At 41.2% G+C, this 17,797-nt stretch overlaps 1 long non-coding RNA gene across 2 annotated transcripts in view; it reads right to left on the bottom strand.

Moving 5' to 3' along the window:
• The window catches only part of LOC135330123 (uncharacterized), a 101,699-nt gene that overhangs the window by 10,624 nt on the left and 73,278 nt on the right, over positions 1-17,797 (bottom strand). For both annotated transcript variants that reach the window (XR_010391922.1, XR_010391921.1), the window contains exon 6: positions 8,654-8,772. This is a non-coding gene — a long non-coding RNA (uncharacterized LOC135330123). The remainder of the gene's footprint in view (positions 1-8,653; positions 8,773-17,797) is intronic.

The following is a 17,797-nucleotide window of genomic DNA, read 5'->3' as shown; positions in this document are numbered from 1 at the left end:
GGCATGCCACAAAGAAGTGTTTTTAATCATTAAAGACTAAACCGAGGAGCATCTTGGATTTTCCACATGATGGAGGAAGGTTGTGCAACTTGCAGAATTGTGAAACCTTTAAATAACTTCAAAGAAGACCAAATTAACTGTTAAGATTTGTTTAAAATGCTTCACATGTTTGAATTGCTAATGTTGTCTGATTCACAACAATATACCTTTACTATGTTAACCGGCATATTAATTCTGGATGCTAACTGCAACTTCTGACTTTGGAAAAATAGAAGCTTTTCTGCTTAAAAACAAAGCTGAAACCAATGTTCTGTTTGCATACTCTCATAGGCAAACATATATTTACTTTAGCATCTCACAGCAATGTTTAACTGATGTGGTTTTGCAGGAATCACAGTGAATTACACATTTCAAAATATAAATCATGTCCAGCTCCGGGATTGCATTGTCTCTACAAAGGAAAGAGCTCATGGGACTTAAAATGTCCCTTACAGACCAGAGAGCTTCCTGGTGCTCTGCCCATGAGGTAAGCAAGCAAACCTCTGAGATATTGCAGAAGGAAGTATAATATACAATAAATAGTCTCTTGGGCAAAGATCACATGTTGTGTCTTAGACCTTCCCCTCCCCAACCCACTTTGGAGCACTTTCGCTTCCAAAGAGCTACTGGAGCTATGTCTCTAGCTCATCCTTATCTCCTGTACCAGGGTGCACCCAATGCCCAACCTGCATATGACAACTTTCAGCTCATTTGCTCCAAAGCTGCTAATTCTCACACAGCTGGGAATCTACATGACAGTTTAGGGACAAGAAGGAAGTGGTGTGAATGCATTAAACCCAATAAACTGAAGAAATCCACTTATATACAGGCCAGACACTAAGGGCTTCAGCTGACTGGACAGTTTGTCACTGTGGGGTATCTCCTATGCCTTTGAACCATCACTCCAGAGCCTGGCAGGTCCTGCACCATCTGTGCTGACCTGGTGCTGGGCTCTCAAACGCAGAAGGACATCTCAAACCATGCTACGGGAGTGCTTAGAGGGGTAGCACAGAAACTGCTACACAAACTCTTCAAATGCTGTTATAGAGGAGGGCTACAGAAAGCAAGCTGAGCTGATTTGGGGAAACTTGGCTATCTCCGACTGCTGCCAAGCAGCGAAAGTGGGCTGAAAACCTAGACTCTTACTATTCCTTAAGTAAAATCTCATTATCAACATAATTGTTTTATAGCAAAATGCTTTATGAGCTTCTCAGCCACAACGTGAGGTGGTATTAAAGCCATTTTACAGATGACTGTCGTGATGGTCTCACTTGCTATGACACTTGCAAATGTGACTGCTAATTTTCTGAGCCACAAGGTTTTGATTCCAAGCTGCAGCTGTGTGTACACACATTTGTTTAACAAGTGTTTCTGAATATTTGGGTCCACAAGTGTGCCCACAACTATATATGAGCTACAAACCATCCATATTCCAGTTTTCCAGTTCTTCACTCAGTCTTAAATTCTGCCTTTCTTTCTGTAAGTTGGTGACGACAAATTTATATAAATATATATATATTGTGTGTGTGTGTATGAATGTTAAAAATATAAAATTATATGATAAAGTACGGATAACCTCTCTAAAAATGCTTAGTAAAAAATCAGAATGTTTTCCAATCAAGACTAGTGACCAAATAAAATTCCTCATGAAGTGGAGAGAGTTTCTGCTGAAAATAATTTGATTTTACATTTTAATACAATTCATTCACCAGCTAATGAGAAAGTGATTATTTGTGAAGGGGTAAGTAAAGAGATTTTTCATTTGCTCTGTTTCTACTAAGGAAGGCATACCAGACTGGCTGACATTTAGCTTTAAAGAATACAGAAAAATCATTGAAGGAATGGAAATTTTTTAGAGGACCCAAATTAATTCTGGGTTGCCATCAGGAAAGCTATAAGAAGTCGCATTTTGGTACAGATCAAAAGTATACCTTCTTGAAAAGAAGGTTTAGTAAACATCAGATTTTTAAAAAGAAAAGAATCATTGTTGTCCTACAATGATTTATTCAGTGAAAAGTTGATACCATTCTACCTAACAAAGATCCAAGTACACTTTGCAATTAACCAGCTCCACAAGATAGCAGGCATTTGCAATTCCTAAGAAAACAGTATTTTCAAAGTTCACATTTAAGTGCTTTCTCTTGAAAGGATTGATGAAAAGCCCAGACTGAGGAAAGCATTTGCAGTGAACTGAAATCTTGCTTCATCAGCTTTATTAAATGCAGGAGCAGGCCTGTATCTTTGCGGAGGCTTTCCACCCAGACTGCCTGTCTATTAAACATCTGTCTCCATGCAGATGGAGAAAGACATTTCAGGGAGAGAAAGTGCAGCTGAGTTACAAGAAGAAAACTAGGCCCACATTTGTAAGGACATTTATTCTTCTAAGGTCTCTTTATAAATCATGTTTCCATCATTGATTTAGACATCCTGCGGCTTCAATGACATTAACTGTCAATGAGAGTTGCACTTTGCAGTCACTTCTGAAAATAGGAAAAAGGGCCTGTCCATAAAAGCCAATGACACCAATTCAAATTAAGAGATAGGGTAGAAGAGTAAATTTTTCAGGTGTGGTTAGCTAACCTGCAATAAAAGCCCTGGGGAGACTGTACGCTGCAGGAACTTAGCTTGTGGGTTCACAGACCAGCTATGGGCTGTTGTCCTCCACTCCTCTCATGACCGTATGTCATAACCTCTCTCAACCATGAGACTTTGATCCATTTGAAAACTTTTTTTGCAGGGTTGGTTTTAGTCAGATCAGAAAGCTGCTCTGACGCACCTCACAGCTGCAAAATTGCAAGGGTCAACACTAGGAAGGTGGCAAAACATATATTTAGGGGAAGAGACCATGGACCTGGAAAGGATGGGACCACTGCTCTTTTTTAGCAGAAGCACAGTTTTGTGTTAGTCAAAGCAGCTGTGTAACTGCACCTTTAGACACTGACAGACATAGGGAGTGATTCTCAAGACCACTATTAAGAGAAAGATAGGTGCTCAAGCATGTAGCTTAAGATGCCAGTCCTCAGATTCTTAAATACTTACATGAAATTTAAGCATCTAAATCCAAAAGGTTTTTTTTTTTCTAAATGACAAAGTTTCACTTTAGATATGCAAGAACCTCTCAGGAACTTTCTCTGTGTTTTCAACAACTGAGAAAAGAACTAATTGCACAAGGCGTCATTGTTGTTAAACCTTGGCAAAACAAAATCCTAACAAAGGGGCATACTCAGAGGGATGTCTGGCAACTAACACACTTGAAGATGTGCTTGAGGACATTTTCCAGGAAACAGGGTAGCTTCAAATAGAGTTGACTCATAACCCTAGCAAAGTTTCTCTTGCCCAAGGGCAGAATTGAAAGAGAAACTGGATCAGCTTGTTGCTTGGGGAATCAAAGAGCTAGCAGAGAGCCAACAGCATGCATGTATTTACCACTCACTGTAGGAGGGGGCGGGAACAGAAGCTTTTATTTATGTGTAGATCCAAATGAATGAAATAAATATTTAAAAATAACATATTCTACTACCTGTAGGTGGAAATTTCGTGGGGATATGGCTGATGCCAAATATTTGATCTGTGCTTTGATCCATCAACAGGGTTCTGGCAGGTGTCCTTAGAAATACAGGGCCCACATCTTTCTGCATATTCAGTGGCCCCTGGGGAAGCTGCTGTTTCCTCAGAGCCCTGCTTAGGTTGTGTTTGGCACCTAGTGTGTTTCACTGGAAAAGGCAACAGATTTTTGAGGACGCGAAGACTACTGTGCTATATATAGAAGTTGCTGGGATCCAGGGAAAAACAATAGAAGGAATAACTAGCAGTTCCAGGGGAGGGAGAGGGGAAATCGGAGCTCCTAGGCAAATAAACAAAGGTGTGAATTCTGTGTAATGGAAATAACATGCTCACAAGGGAAGTGTAAATAGAGAGAGTTCAGACAGATCATACAGCAATCACTACCATGCCTGTCTCAACAAAGAATGGGTACGAGAATGCTGTAGATTATGCAAGGAAGTGGATATTGTGCTTGGCTGCCTGAGCCAGCAGCCGGAGCGCACGCCTGTTGGGACAGAGCCCGCGAGAGGAGCAGGCTCCGGCCGGGCTCTGCGGCTCCCACGGCTGCTTCTTGCCCAACGGCAGCGCGAACCGGGGAAGGAGGCCAGGCGAAGGCATACGGGCTCTGGCGCCGAGACCTGCACGACCCGAACGAGCAGGGACACCTACACTGCAGAGAAGCGTGCTTGTATGGTTACAGTAAAACGTGCATGTACATCAGTGCTCATTTCTCTCATTTCCTCACTTTTTCCTGGGGCACAATTTACTTGGCTAATAATCTCCTTCTTTCCCCAGGGCTTGCTCTGCGTGCTCTGTTATAGCTCAGAGCCCAACCGCTCCCTTGACACTCATGAATTCTTTATTAGGGCTCATCCCTCTCCTTCCCTAAAGGTCCCACAGGATACTCAAAATTTCTCAACAAAGTGACCATGCAGCCCTGTAAAGCCCCACACCTAATGCTGGCCAAACTCACAGTCATTCACTTATTTTTCTTTCTAGACGTATATTGTACTTCTGCATAATGTCTGTTGAAGTTGACGGCTCCTTGTTTCTGTATCTTGCTGGCAGATGCTGGTGCACCTAAAACTGAATAGGAACTATAGAAACTGAATAGCTCTGCTATTTTTTGAAATTTCAAATTCTTTTGTATTTGGGAAATGAAATGAAATAAAAATAAACAAAACAAAAAAATTTTTAGCAAAATGAAGTTTTGGAGAAAAGAGATACTTCAGGGTTAATCCAAATATTTTGCTTTGAGAAAAGAAATCTTTTAGAAAACTTGAAACTGTTTTTAAGAAAAAAATAGGGCTATAATAAGAAATTATGCTGGAACAAAGATTTTTCTTTCAGTCAAGCTCCTAAATGGTAGCTTTCTACATTATTATGTCAACAACTCTCCATTTTCATTTTGGCATTTCATGAAAACTGACTTAATCTCATGGCACATTCAGATTTTAAGAAAACAGATCTGTTGAAGTATCTCCAGTGTCATGTCATCATCAGGCACAATTCAGCAACATCAGATTCTGTAAAAACATCAGGACAAAGTTGCTCTGAGTAGGAAGTGTCCAAGAAACTCTCAGTCTTGCTTTTAAAACATACCCTTTCCCCTAGAGACTTCTAAATCTCTGAAAGCTATATGATAAACACCCATTTGTTCCTTGATTAATGATTGCAGCATGAATGATAGATATCTAAAATTTTGCAGATGCTGCTTAAACTATTAATATTTTTTGTGTGAAAAGACCTAGTGCTCTATACATCTACACAGATATGTTCTCATTCTACCTTATTTCTATGGCACCAAAGTTTTAATTGATTAGATAGCTAACCTGCCCCATGAAAGTATTCTCTGTTCATACAATTTAGAAGACCCTGATGAAACACAGTCTGTGATCAGATGTAGAAAAGCTTATTAAACAAGTCCATCATACATATACAAGACTCCACACAAAGCCTATTTGAGTCAGCAAGAAGACCTTCATTGACCTGAGTGCGGTATTCATCAGAAAACTTTACACTGGACTTTGGTCAAACTTGCTTTGGTGTGTGGACACCACCTCCTCAGAAATATGGAAATATCCTTCTCTTTCCAATGCGTTCTTGTCATTGCATGTACACACAGAATCACCTGGGTTATTTTCCAATTTATTCCAGGGCTAGAGTTTTGCTTGTATGGTACCTGACACCGAGGATCATACATAACGTAACTGGACAGTGTCATCTATGGGGAAAACCTGTCCCCTAAACCACTTCTCACAGTCTGTGCATGACTTTTCAATATTCTTAGCTTGCATACAAATGACCTTGATGAGCAAAACCAGACAGAGCAATGGAGATAACACATTCTGTCCTTGTCCATGACTGGACAATCACATTATGCCCAGAAGGCTTGTTTTAGTACAGAGCTATTGCCCCAGAAATGCAGTGCGGTGGGTGATTTGGAAGAATATGAACCTGTGACCATTCATGAATGACATCCAGTAGCTGAGATGCAAAAAAGGGACCATGCCACACAGCACCTCTTTTATCTTCTTTAAGGTGCTGAAAAATTAACAAAATGTGTCTAAGCACAGTAATGATTCATCATCTCTGCAATATCTTGCAACTGCTGCTAGTAGGGGAACACAGGGTATAGCCAGTACAGCTATACAGCCCTTCTTCTGGGCCCTTTCAGCTTTTTGTGTTTGTCACTATTCCTTCCTCTGGAAGGGCATGGAGAAAAATTAGCTAAGAGTCTGTCCAGAGGGATCCAGAGCAGCTCCCACATCAAATATTTGTGCTGTTCAGCTCACCCTGGAAACAGGAGATTTAACTACTTAACTGTTAAACACTGAAAGTTCAGACAAAGATTAAATAGTTGCATGAGATAGCACTAGTATTAATGAAACGTGTTTCTCATTAGATTTGGGTCATGCCGTTAACTGAATTAAAAGGAACTGGGACATACCTCCACATGTGGATATTCCCAGTGAGATGACATATCTCTGGATGGACTATGACTGAATAAACACAGAGGGTGCTGTAATGGCATTAATTATTGGGTGAAAGTCTAACTATCACTGATCTTTATTTACAGGAGATGAGGGCTGCCAACTGGAAAGCCAGCTGATGACCTGTGAATCTCAATTAAATTAAAAAGTCATGAGACTTTATACTGTGCTCTCAACCTACTTTTAATTTTGAGCTTAGCTTGATGTTGTCAGCAATACAGATGGTAGCTCCTTCAAAACTCCCACATGGTAAGATTAGGTGGAATGAGTTGGGGTGATGTACATTTACTCTCCAGCAAAAAAAACACATCTATTTTGCCTCTTCAGTAAACTGGTTTGACCTGTGATAAATGTTTTTCTAAAATAACCTGAGACACTACTTTGTGTCACCTGCTGAATTCTTTTGTATTAAGAGGCTTATTTCAAAACTGAAATAAGTCATCTGTAAAGGAAGACCTTAAGGAAGATGTGTCTGGGAATGTCATCTTTAAACCCTTTTCTGCAATCGCTTTGAGTTCCAGCTGGAGAAAGAATTTCCCTCATGTCAACAGTCTGATACTTACTTGTGCTTTACTAGTTGGCTTGACAGTTTTATTTGAATGTCTCCATTTATCTGATGTTATTTCCCCTGTCCTTCTGGTTAACAGTTCTTCAGAAATGAAGAACAACCTCCTTTTTGTTAGTCTTTATGTACTGCAGGGTTCAATCCCATCTTGCATGAATACTGCAAATATTTGTTGACTTCCTTGTGACTTGGGAAGTGTCCAATAAATGTAGCTTTGAGTCCTAAGTGGACTTTTTTTTCCTCAGTGGATATTTTGGACCAGGTAGGATGTCAGATATGCTGGCACATATCCATACAGGTGATTACTACCAGATCAATACTGGAAGACTGGTAACACTGAAACTGAAATCTAAAACTTTTTTGAGTTAGAACTGACTTAACAGTTGCTTTATATTCACTTTGACTATACTTAATACAATGCATTAAAACGTTCTGGAACTCCATTTCAGCTCATAGGCAAAAATCTTGGAAAGTTAAAAATAGAAGAAAATTTTGAGATATCTTAGTTTGGAAATACTACCAAAGGAGACATTAAAAATCAAGTAGATGATGCTCACCTGTTTTTTTTTCTTTGACACTGTATTTATCTTACAGTTTCCAAGGAACTAGCAAGTGAGTATCAGGGATCAGTGCCTCTAGGGCTCACAGAGTTAGTATAGTATGTTTTTTACTAAACAAATTAAAGTTTTATCAGGATTGGACTTTTGTGGATCTATTTTTGGCTCTCTTCGGTTGAAAAACGCACTGAGTGAACTTGCACTCCTGACCTCCCAGTGGTGTTTTACTATTAATAGAAAAAGAGTTTAATAAGTAATCAGTCTCACAGTGCATGATAATACAAACCTACTTCTTTGCAATCTACTTCTGTGAACTTTATGACTTGGTACCCACTTAAAAACAATAGCTGGCTTTGCCAGGCTTCCTGAGCAAGAAGGAGCAGGTGCCTGCAGTTGCCCGAGCTGCCCGGCGGGCACCGCGTGTGACTCAGCCGCACGCCGCTCCAGCTCCCCTCTGCTCTGCAGGAGCCTGACCGCTGCCAGGCTCATCCCTGGTGTGGCAAACTTCCCCTTGCCTGGTGACTGAGCTAACAGAGCCTGCAGATTCAGGATTGCTGAGCCAAATTTCCACAAACTTCCTGTCTCAACACATCCATTTAGGTAGGAGGAGAGGAGAAGAATGGAGTGGTAGGACACCTCCCTGGGAACGGGGAAGCAGCACAGGGACAAGTGTTCTTCCACAGCACACCTACGCAGCGCTTTGCAGGCAGATGCACGCTGTCCCTGCCTGCGCCTTGAACCAAGCAGGAGCCAGGTAAATGCAGCTGAGCAGAGTCTACTAGTTCACAAGGGGCTTCGTGCTAACCATGGACAGTGATGATGCAGGCCAAACAGCGGTTTCCTAAATCCCATTTAGACGTCCCCCAAGGGGCCCCTTCTGCCCCTTTTCCCTCTGCCTTGCCATGCAGCTGAGGCACGGTCTGGTCTGGCATAGCTGCACAACGAATGGCACTTACAGTTCAGGTAGCATCCTCTAGTACAGTTGGAAACAAGTCTCAGGTGCAAATTTCTCCCAGACTTCCTAATGTTAGTGCGTTTGGGGCTGGTTTGAGTCCAAAGAAGCCAAAGAGTGCATCTGAAAAGCAAGGAAGAGTCATGATTTAACATGCAAAGAGTAAAAAAAAAAAGATTCAGACCATTTTAAGACAACTTGTTGCACAGAGATAACGTGGATCGTATGTGTAAACCAAAAATGCCACTATGGGTTATGAATGCAGCACATAGGAGTTCATGTCACTGTGTGGATAAACAGCACATACTGGCTGTCTTTCCTCAGAAGAATTGAGGGAAAACAGTAGAAAAAAATGGGTCAGGAGAGCTACATATATTTCAGAGCTATATATGACACTCTCATGCCTAATGGGTATGTTTACTTGAAAAGTTAAGTGAAAAACAGAAATGGAGTGTTTGTTACTCTGTTCCAAGAAAAATATTTGAACTAATTCAACAACTTTGATCATCCTACTTCATATTATGTTTATTTGTAAAAAATGTTAACATTTTTCTAGGACCATGTGTATTTCCCCTCATTTTGATCTCTCTACACTCCCAGTTTTCCTGTAAGGTTAGAGGAATTAATCCGTATTTATGTTTGCATTAGGAAGAATGTATCCTTTGTTTTTAAACTTTTCCAAACTGGACAGGATTAAAACACAAATAATAAAAACATGCAGAATAATGGCTTGCTCTTCCCTGCTCTTAGCGGTTAAGCATTCTTTCTCAGGGCACTCCTGAATCAGGCTTTCCACCAGCTCTTCTCAGTTCAGTGCACCCAGATCCCACCCTCTAGGCGAAAAGCCTACGCAGCCTCTTATGGCCAGAGTACCGGGAACCTAAGGTTTGGGACGGCTGTCTCTCGTGGCCAGGCTGGTGTTACAGTGAGCTGGCTGACTGTCTAGCAAATACATGCAGATTTTGACTTCTGTTCTGCCAGATGATGGGAACTCTTTAGGCTCCAATCCATTAGGCAGGAATGGATTTAGCCCTCACAGATGCCTGACGGAGAGCAAGGCAGGAGAAAGGCGAACGGTGCAGCCACCAGCACGGCATGCAATGTGTGGAGCACATTGTGGGATACAGCATTAGTGCTAAACATCCCTTAGCCTTGCTGGGAATATCTGCACCTGATGACAAGCCTTACACTGCAGCTGAGAGAAATCTATCTGACACACCCCTACCCACAGTGGTGCGCGAAAAAAGGAATGTAGCTACGTGCTGTTCTTTGAAAACTGTTTTTTAACCTTTTTCTTTGTTTTCCACTTATGGTTTCAGTTGATGGTTTATTATTAAACAAAACTGATCAAGTACAAGGAAATACATGGCCACTGCTGTTAGCCACAGCGGGAGGAGGTTGGAGTCACTGTACTTCCTCTGCAAGATTCTTTATACTTTCTTTGATATAAAGCTTGTGTCTCCAAACATATACCTCCATCTCATGACAACATATACAATCCCAGATGCATAAGATTACTTTCCTGTTTTTGATGGTCAGAAGGGATATGGCTGGCTGTGCTGGAAATGATCATTTCCATTTTCTATATAGACATTGTTAAAGCTCCCTTAGACCTTACCTCAAAGGTCCCCTTCTATAAAACAGATTGTAATTCATTTTATGTATTAATTGCTTGTTTTTCAGCTAGAACTGCCAATAAAGACAGTTGTGGATACCTTGTGCAGGGAGATTTCAGCCAAGACCACTTGCTTATTTCAGAAGATACTAAAAATATTTTGAGTCTAACTGGCAACAAAGACATGAAAGTCTTTATATCCAGTGTTTTTCCTTTGCCTATGTAAAAGTTTTGAAAACTGTTACAAAAATTATTTCTCACATTCCTCTTTTTTTCCTGGATTCTCTATAATTTTACTTAGAATTTTCTGCTAGAACTGGTTGTGTCAAACTTCTCTTTTCTTTCCTCTCTCTCTTTCTCCCTCTCTCTCACTCAAAGCACCAAAGCGGAAGCATCCTAAATCCTACATCCCAAGCCCTGAGGTTGGTTTTGCATTTTTGGTTACTCTTCCCATTGCCTGGTTTATCTACACAGTGCAGTCTTCCAAGTTCAGGTTTTCTGCAGCCAACAAAAGCACTGGGTAGTTGGTGGTGTGGAAAAGTTGATTTAGCGTTTTCTAGTTTTCCTGGGAAGCTGTTAGAAAAAGGCCAGCAGAAACTGATTATCAGCTAGTAGGAACTTGCTACAAATGTTTGTCCCTCCTTCTTACCAGCAATGAGCTGCGTGATGTGAACTGAAATGTGGAGTGTATGAGTGAGTTTATTGGGATTATCAAGTTTGCTCATGAGTAAGAGCACTGCCCTCGCTTTCAGCAATCCTTGATCTCAAGAAAAACAGTTTGCTTTTCATCCTTTATCTTTTTTTTAGACACTATCAAAGGTGGAAAAAAGCCCATTGGAATTTGTGGCTTCAAAAAGTCGTTGTTAGTTCCTTGGCTGCTTTACAGCCCATTTACCAGTTGGGCAGCTCAGAAGAGCCATAAAATTAACTAGTTGCTATAGTAAGTAGACAGTATTAATGAAGAATATTTTTTAGCAAGACATGGCTTTTCTACATTGCCAAAAAAAATTGTTTCAGCAGAATTCTCATTTCTAGCCAGTCTTAATATTTAGGCACGCAGCTCAGCCTGCAGCTTGCAGGCAATATCTAGATCATCAAGGCAATTAAAAGAGCACTCAGTGCACCCTTGGGAACACCTTTTCTTGGGGGAATTTGGGAATGCAAGGGAGCCTGATGAACTGCATGGGCAGAGGCAACAACCCAGTCCTGGCTGCTGTCTCCTCAAGCCTTCTCCCAGCCTGTCATTAAGGATTTGCAATGATTTCAGTGCACACACACAGTGAATCCAGTGCTTCCGGGAAGGCATCAGGTTTTGGGAAAACATGAAATATAGTCATCTGATGTATGCACAGCAAATCTAGCTCACACTGAATCTACTATGCGTGCACAGAACAAACACACAGCGTGAATCTCTTACACGATAAGAAAGGGGCCAAAGAGTGCAGCCTATCCCAACACTGCCGTGTGTACGTGACCCACACTGCCCTGTCAGAAAAAATGGGCACTACCACTTGCAGTCTGAAAGCGCCGCTGCATTTTTCCTGTGAGCTTTAACATCAGTCGTCAGCTAAATGAAAACTCTTCCTTCTTTTCCTTTTTTTCTTTTCTTTCTTTCTTTTTTTTTTTTTTGATTGGAAAGCTTGTAAAATAATACATATACTAGAGGTTTTTTCTCCCCAAAGTGGTGCCAAACTGTGTAAACTTTCAGGTTAAGTGCTCAATTAAAAGGTCAAATTATCCAAACAGAAAACTGAAGTGTCAGGCAATAATTGTCTACTGGACTCCATCACCTGAAGAGTCCATTGCACATGGACCTAGTTTAAATATTATACAAACTAGTGGTACAGCTGGTACTTGCTACCAGTTATTTATAACTCTTGAAAAGCCAGAGTTAGGTAAATATCAGGATCCCTCATCCAGAATGTATTAATAGGAAATTGCAGGATTCACAAATATAATAAAGATGCTCTTAGAATTTCCAGACTAAATTTGTGTAAAAAAAAGTAGTCCCTGTTTCTCACCAGTGTAACAAAGACTTGCATTTATATAACACTATGTTTAGGTTATTACTAATACCTGCTAAAGAAGTCCCCCATTTTGCTAGCCACCTCCAGGACTCAGCTCTGTGCCCACACTTTTCCTGTGTGGTATGTCTTATGATTCAGCGTTTCCACCTCATTCCTTACTTTTGACCAAAACCCCAGCTGCTATTTATACTAACTCTGTCTCTGGCAAATCAACAGGGACAGTGACATGTGACAATCATATCTACCATAATCCCACAATCTTCAGAAATGAAGAAGGAAATACGTTTGAAGGTGTTCTACTGAATAAATGTCTCTGCCATGGAACTAGTAGTTCTTGCTGGCTACATCTAAGCTGCAGGGCAGGACTCATGAGTACGTTTGGCTGGAACATCCTGTGGCTCCTTTCTGGCCCATACCCCACAGAAATCAGGAGTGGGGTGAAAGGATTCGTGCAAAGGTCTCATTCTGGTATGGATCTGGAATGCACTCTTACATCTAAACTGGGACCCATTCTTCTCCTCCTTGACCACGAATCTGACTGCTTGGGTTAGGTACATCATTACATGCAAAAGTAAGAGTATTTCTATAATATTATTACTAATATTAATCTTTGTGCATATTAATGGTGGTTTGCAAAACTTTTCAAAAAGTAATAGGATGCTTTCTATTGACTTCAGATATGCTTAGAGACCTGAAATGATTCCACCTTTCGCACTTGGCAGCACTGACACTGCTATATGATACACAGATCCCCGTTATCTTCTTACTCCTAAGTCCTCTCTGATTGAAGTCACACACTAACTGCAAAAACATTAACAACTATGTCCTCTTTAAACTCAAGCCTCTATCAGAAGCAGGGAGGCTGCTGGCTGGTGTCTTCTGGGAGATGTGCATTTCTGATAAAGGCTATCTAATCATTTCACAAAGCTGAAAATAAATAGTATGGACAAAAATTCTGCCAAATAGACACTACCGCTAAAGAATATTGGACTGAAGCTGTCTAGAGATAATCGTTCAGCATTAGGCCATAAAGGCGAACTAGAGATGAACCCTTTTGCTTATGCAAACATGCATGAGTTAACACTACTTATATAAAACTTGCTTATCATTAGTAGCTAAATTTGCTGAAGCCTTAGGCCGCACTCAGAAAATATGCTGAACTTTTACCTAGTTAAGTAAAGGGAGGCCCCAGAGCTGGTCCAGGCTGGAAGATAAGAAAGTTACAACCCACAGCAGAAGCTGCAACCCTAGAGATAAGGAAACGGCCCGCCTAGAGACGATGAAAGGACCCAATGAAGAAGGGGAAGACCCCAGACCTAAATATTACTATTGGTCCGAACTATCGCGTCAGGGGTGGGGAACTTGGATTGTAAGGGTATAATTGCCCAGGGATTTCTTCGTTCGGGGTCCCCCCCCTCTGGAGGCAAAGTAATTACAGCTCGATGTGTAATTACTGCACACGTGTCATTAAAGTTTATTTCGCTCTGATTTGGCTTCGAACTTTAGTCTCAGCGGGAACCTAGGGTCGGACCCTGTTATGGTAACCAGCTAGCCTAACTTTCCGTAGCAGTTTGGCGACCCGGATGGGACCCTAGGTGACCACGGTCGGGGCCTCTTGTCTCCAAATGATCATCTGGCGCCATCGGGTGAGTTCACCTGGGATCTTTGGCGATGGGAGGCACCGAAAGGGTGAGTCTTAAATTCCCACCTAAATTCTAAAATCTGGCTCGGTAATAAAGCGCACCGTAAGGGGCACGCAGGCTGATCAGTGTACGGCGTGCCAGGTAAGGGGCGCGCAGGCTGATCAGCGTACGGCGTACCGGGTACGGTGACTAACGGGCGTGTGGATAGCACGGGTACTGCAGCTAGGGTGAGTGCGTATAACCTGGGAACCGAAGAGGGGACCCTTCGGCTGAAAAAGCCACGCACTGTGAAAGTCAGGCTCGCCGATTACCATAACACTATTTCTCTTTCTTTTAGAAGTTTTAGTCCCTGTAAGCACACATCATCTTAATACAACAAGAAAAAGGTTTCCTGAGTCATTGGATGGATTTGTTAAATGAGACCCGAGTGAGTTAGAACTGACATATGACTCACATTAAATCATTAACCCCACCTGCAAATGTCAGTGTGGACTCTGTGACCCCAGGGAACAAGTTTAACAGCACAAAAACTTGGTCTGAAAAAGCTAACTTTAGGATGAGACTAGTTCAGACCAAACATAGCCAGTCATGTGTCTTGAGAGAGCCTGTGTCATGTCAAGGCTGACCCACAGCAGGGCCGTGATGGGACAGGAGGGCTGCGTAGGCAAGGAAGGGGGGGACAACAGGAACAAGGGCAGAGAACTGCTGCCAAATCACAACCATCTTCTCTGCGCTGACCCAGTATCGCTGGAGGAGGTAGATCCATCTTTAGAACATCTGTCATTTCTAAATTGGACTGCTTGGTCAAAATAAGAAGAAAAGAATAAACCTAGAATAGGAAATACCTTGGTGGCCCAAGGAGGTGATCATAACAACTAGTACATTCCCCTTCTGTCCAGCCTATGCTGAAGAGAGAAATCTGATAGTAGTCCGTTAAGGAAACATTTACATTACTCTTTATTAACCAAGTGTCACGGAAAAGTGTCATGTCCAGGGTTTTGATTCTTGCTGGGCTACTATCTAATTTTTTTGAGGGCATATATCTATTTCTTCAGCATGATAATGCCTACATATTATTTTCACAGTTGTAATTTATGATATTACTTCGGATGTTAAAAAGCAGACCTAGCCATGAACGTGTCAGTGACAAGAACAGCTCTTTTACAGCCAAACACTCCATTCATGCATCACAAGATACAATTTTACAGTTTGTCTATTTTAATAACACAAAATGAGCAGAATGTACTGTAGCTGCATAAAAAAATGAGTGCTTAAAAAGATAAGTCTTTTCCAGAGGTTGGAGATTAAATAGGAGAAGTATCACTTCCAGTTTGATTCATACAAATATGCACATACATAACCTCTTTTATGGTTAATTGGGACACTTCTTCCTGGGTTGAAGGAAAGAAAGAACAGGTAGGAAATTCCTTTGCAGGAGGGAGGAAGTGGCTGAAAGTACCAGTGGCCAGAAACAAAGCACAGGGTGGCATCAGAATATTCCATTTCCAGTTACAGAAATGTTCATAAACTTAAAAATGAGGTTGATTACCAGGTGACACCTGCCATCCACGAGGAAAAGGCAAGGCAGGGGATGGCCTGTGTTCTGGCAAGGCAAGTTGCAGGACAGACATGTCAGAAATAGCTGTATAAAGTATGTCTTGAACTTCAACCCCTCGCTAACTTAGGATTCAGCACTGATGAGACAAACTTATTTTCAGACTACCCTGTACCAGTTGCCAAATGAATAGAGATTATGTTCCAAGGTAGCATCTGCCAAATTCCCAGACACTCCAGATTTGTGTTCCCAATATTCATAGGGCTGATGTTTCAGACAACCTTTAGCTTGGCCTCAAGGACAGCATATGACTGAAGGACAGTTTCTCTTGGGGAAATTATACAAATATTTCTGACTTGGAAAAAAATTGGTGGTTTTAACAGCACTTCACTTAAGGCATTGAGTTCTTTCTAATCCCACATCCATAAACTGACTCAAGAACAATTACACAAAGATCTACACAGTGGACAACTATGAACCAGACCAAACAGGTCTGGAAAGGCAAAATTCCAAAGTCATTCCTGAAGAATGAGCCAAGAAGTCCAGAAGTCCACATGCTCAGATTGTTATCACTGTAATGTCCTCTGGAAACTTGAATCTAGATTCTAGACAGAAAAAAAAATACCAAATAATGGACAAGACTGAAACTTGCTAGAACAATGGAACTTTTTGATGGATACAGTACTTTCATTTGGTAGACATAATACGAGAAAAAATGGCTTTTTGTTAAGGAACTCTCTTCTTTCCTATAGCTATGTAGGTGCTATCTAAATTATTGAACAAGCAGACTGTGGAACCATTAGAATTACTATTCTAGGTGAGATCTTTCATCAGTGAATGAACTGGCTGTCTCCAGGAGTGATCTGGCACCTTCAAAGCGAAGAGGTAGAAAGATGGTTTTGGCTAGATGCCAAACACTCTGTTCCTGCTTGCTGGTCTCTTAATCTCTAGTAAAAGGTTGTCTTCAATCCTGACATGTCTTATTTAACATCATTTCAAAGCACATCAGTAGTAACTATTGTTATCCGGGATTTTTTCATTGTTCATGTGGCTAGCCAATCTCCTTTGAAGGTTTCTGAAATCTTAGCTTTGCGTGCACTGTAGTCCAACTTATGCCCTTTCTAACAGTCACTGTGTTCACAAAAACACCAGCATCTGAAAAGAGGAAATTCCGAGCCTAAAAGTGAGAGGTGCAAAGACAGGAGGGAGACAGGTGGGGCAGGAGGAACAATATTTATCAAACTGATAAGCTCTACAGCTCATCGGGGATATAAAGGTGCCAACTGATGAAACAGCTATAACAGCTACCTTAAGTATTACTTTAACAATTAAATCCAAAAATCCCTAAGTCCATGACAAATGCTAGTTGTGAGGCCTCAGCCCCTGAGATGTGTAGCTGACCATACTGATCAGATCGATGGGGAAAGTGAAATGCAAACCAGACTTGGTGTTTGAGTCACTCCGCAATGAGTCACTGTTACAGCAGACAGCATCAATGAGAAATGCAGATTGCTGGTTTTCCATTCCCTCCCCAGGTATTGTTTCCTTAACACTGCTATTCACAAATCTCTCTTTGTTCTTAAGCTGTTAAATATACACCTTTTGAACAGCTCCTTACTACCAATCATCTGCCTGCAGCTCTCACCAGCTTTCAGCATAGCTGAGAAATGACAGCATGCAGCTCAAGTGAGAGTCTGGCCTCTGAGACTCTCCGCTTGTAATTCAGAGAGGCTGTTCTCCATCCAGCTGCCTATATCATTCATTTGGTAACTAGCAAGGCATACATCTTCCCAATTCCATTTGCAGATTTTGCAGTAGTGATACTTAATAAAAGCGGTGCCAAACAACATGCTCCCATTGATTTATAGCATTCTTTCTGTAAGCGAACAAGTGCAAGAGTTGTGCATCTGTCATCATAGTATCGGTAACATAGAATGACCTTTTGTCTGTCTCTCTCTCCTCAAATGTTTAGGTCTTGTGCTATAGTGTTTGGGCCCAGCCAGTTTGTAAATAGATGAATACAAAGTGATTCAGGTATGGTTAAATGTGCACGTGTCTACTAAGTGTAAGTGTCTAGCCAAACAACATTCTGTGCTTAGTAAGGATGGGCAAATTATGGTCAGCAGCTAATTTATCCTTTGAAAAATGGAGCTTGAGGGAAATTGTTCTCAGATGTGGATGAAACTACTCAAACCCTCTGAACAGTTTTTGCAGGAAAAAAAGTAGGAGAACTAATCCAATAAAATCAAAATGTTTGTTTCACTTTGAAAATTCCTGAAATCTGATTTTCCAATGAGTTAGAATGAGT

Source organism: Dromaius novaehollandiae, chromosome 16 (genome assembly GCF_036370855.1).
Source record: "Dromaius novaehollandiae isolate bDroNov1 chromosome 16, bDroNov1.hap1, whole genome shotgun sequence".
Lineage (NCBI taxonomy): Eukaryota > Metazoa > Chordata > Aves > Casuariiformes > Dromaiidae > Dromaius > Dromaius novaehollandiae.
This window is presented reverse-complemented; position numbering and strand designations above follow the sequence as displayed.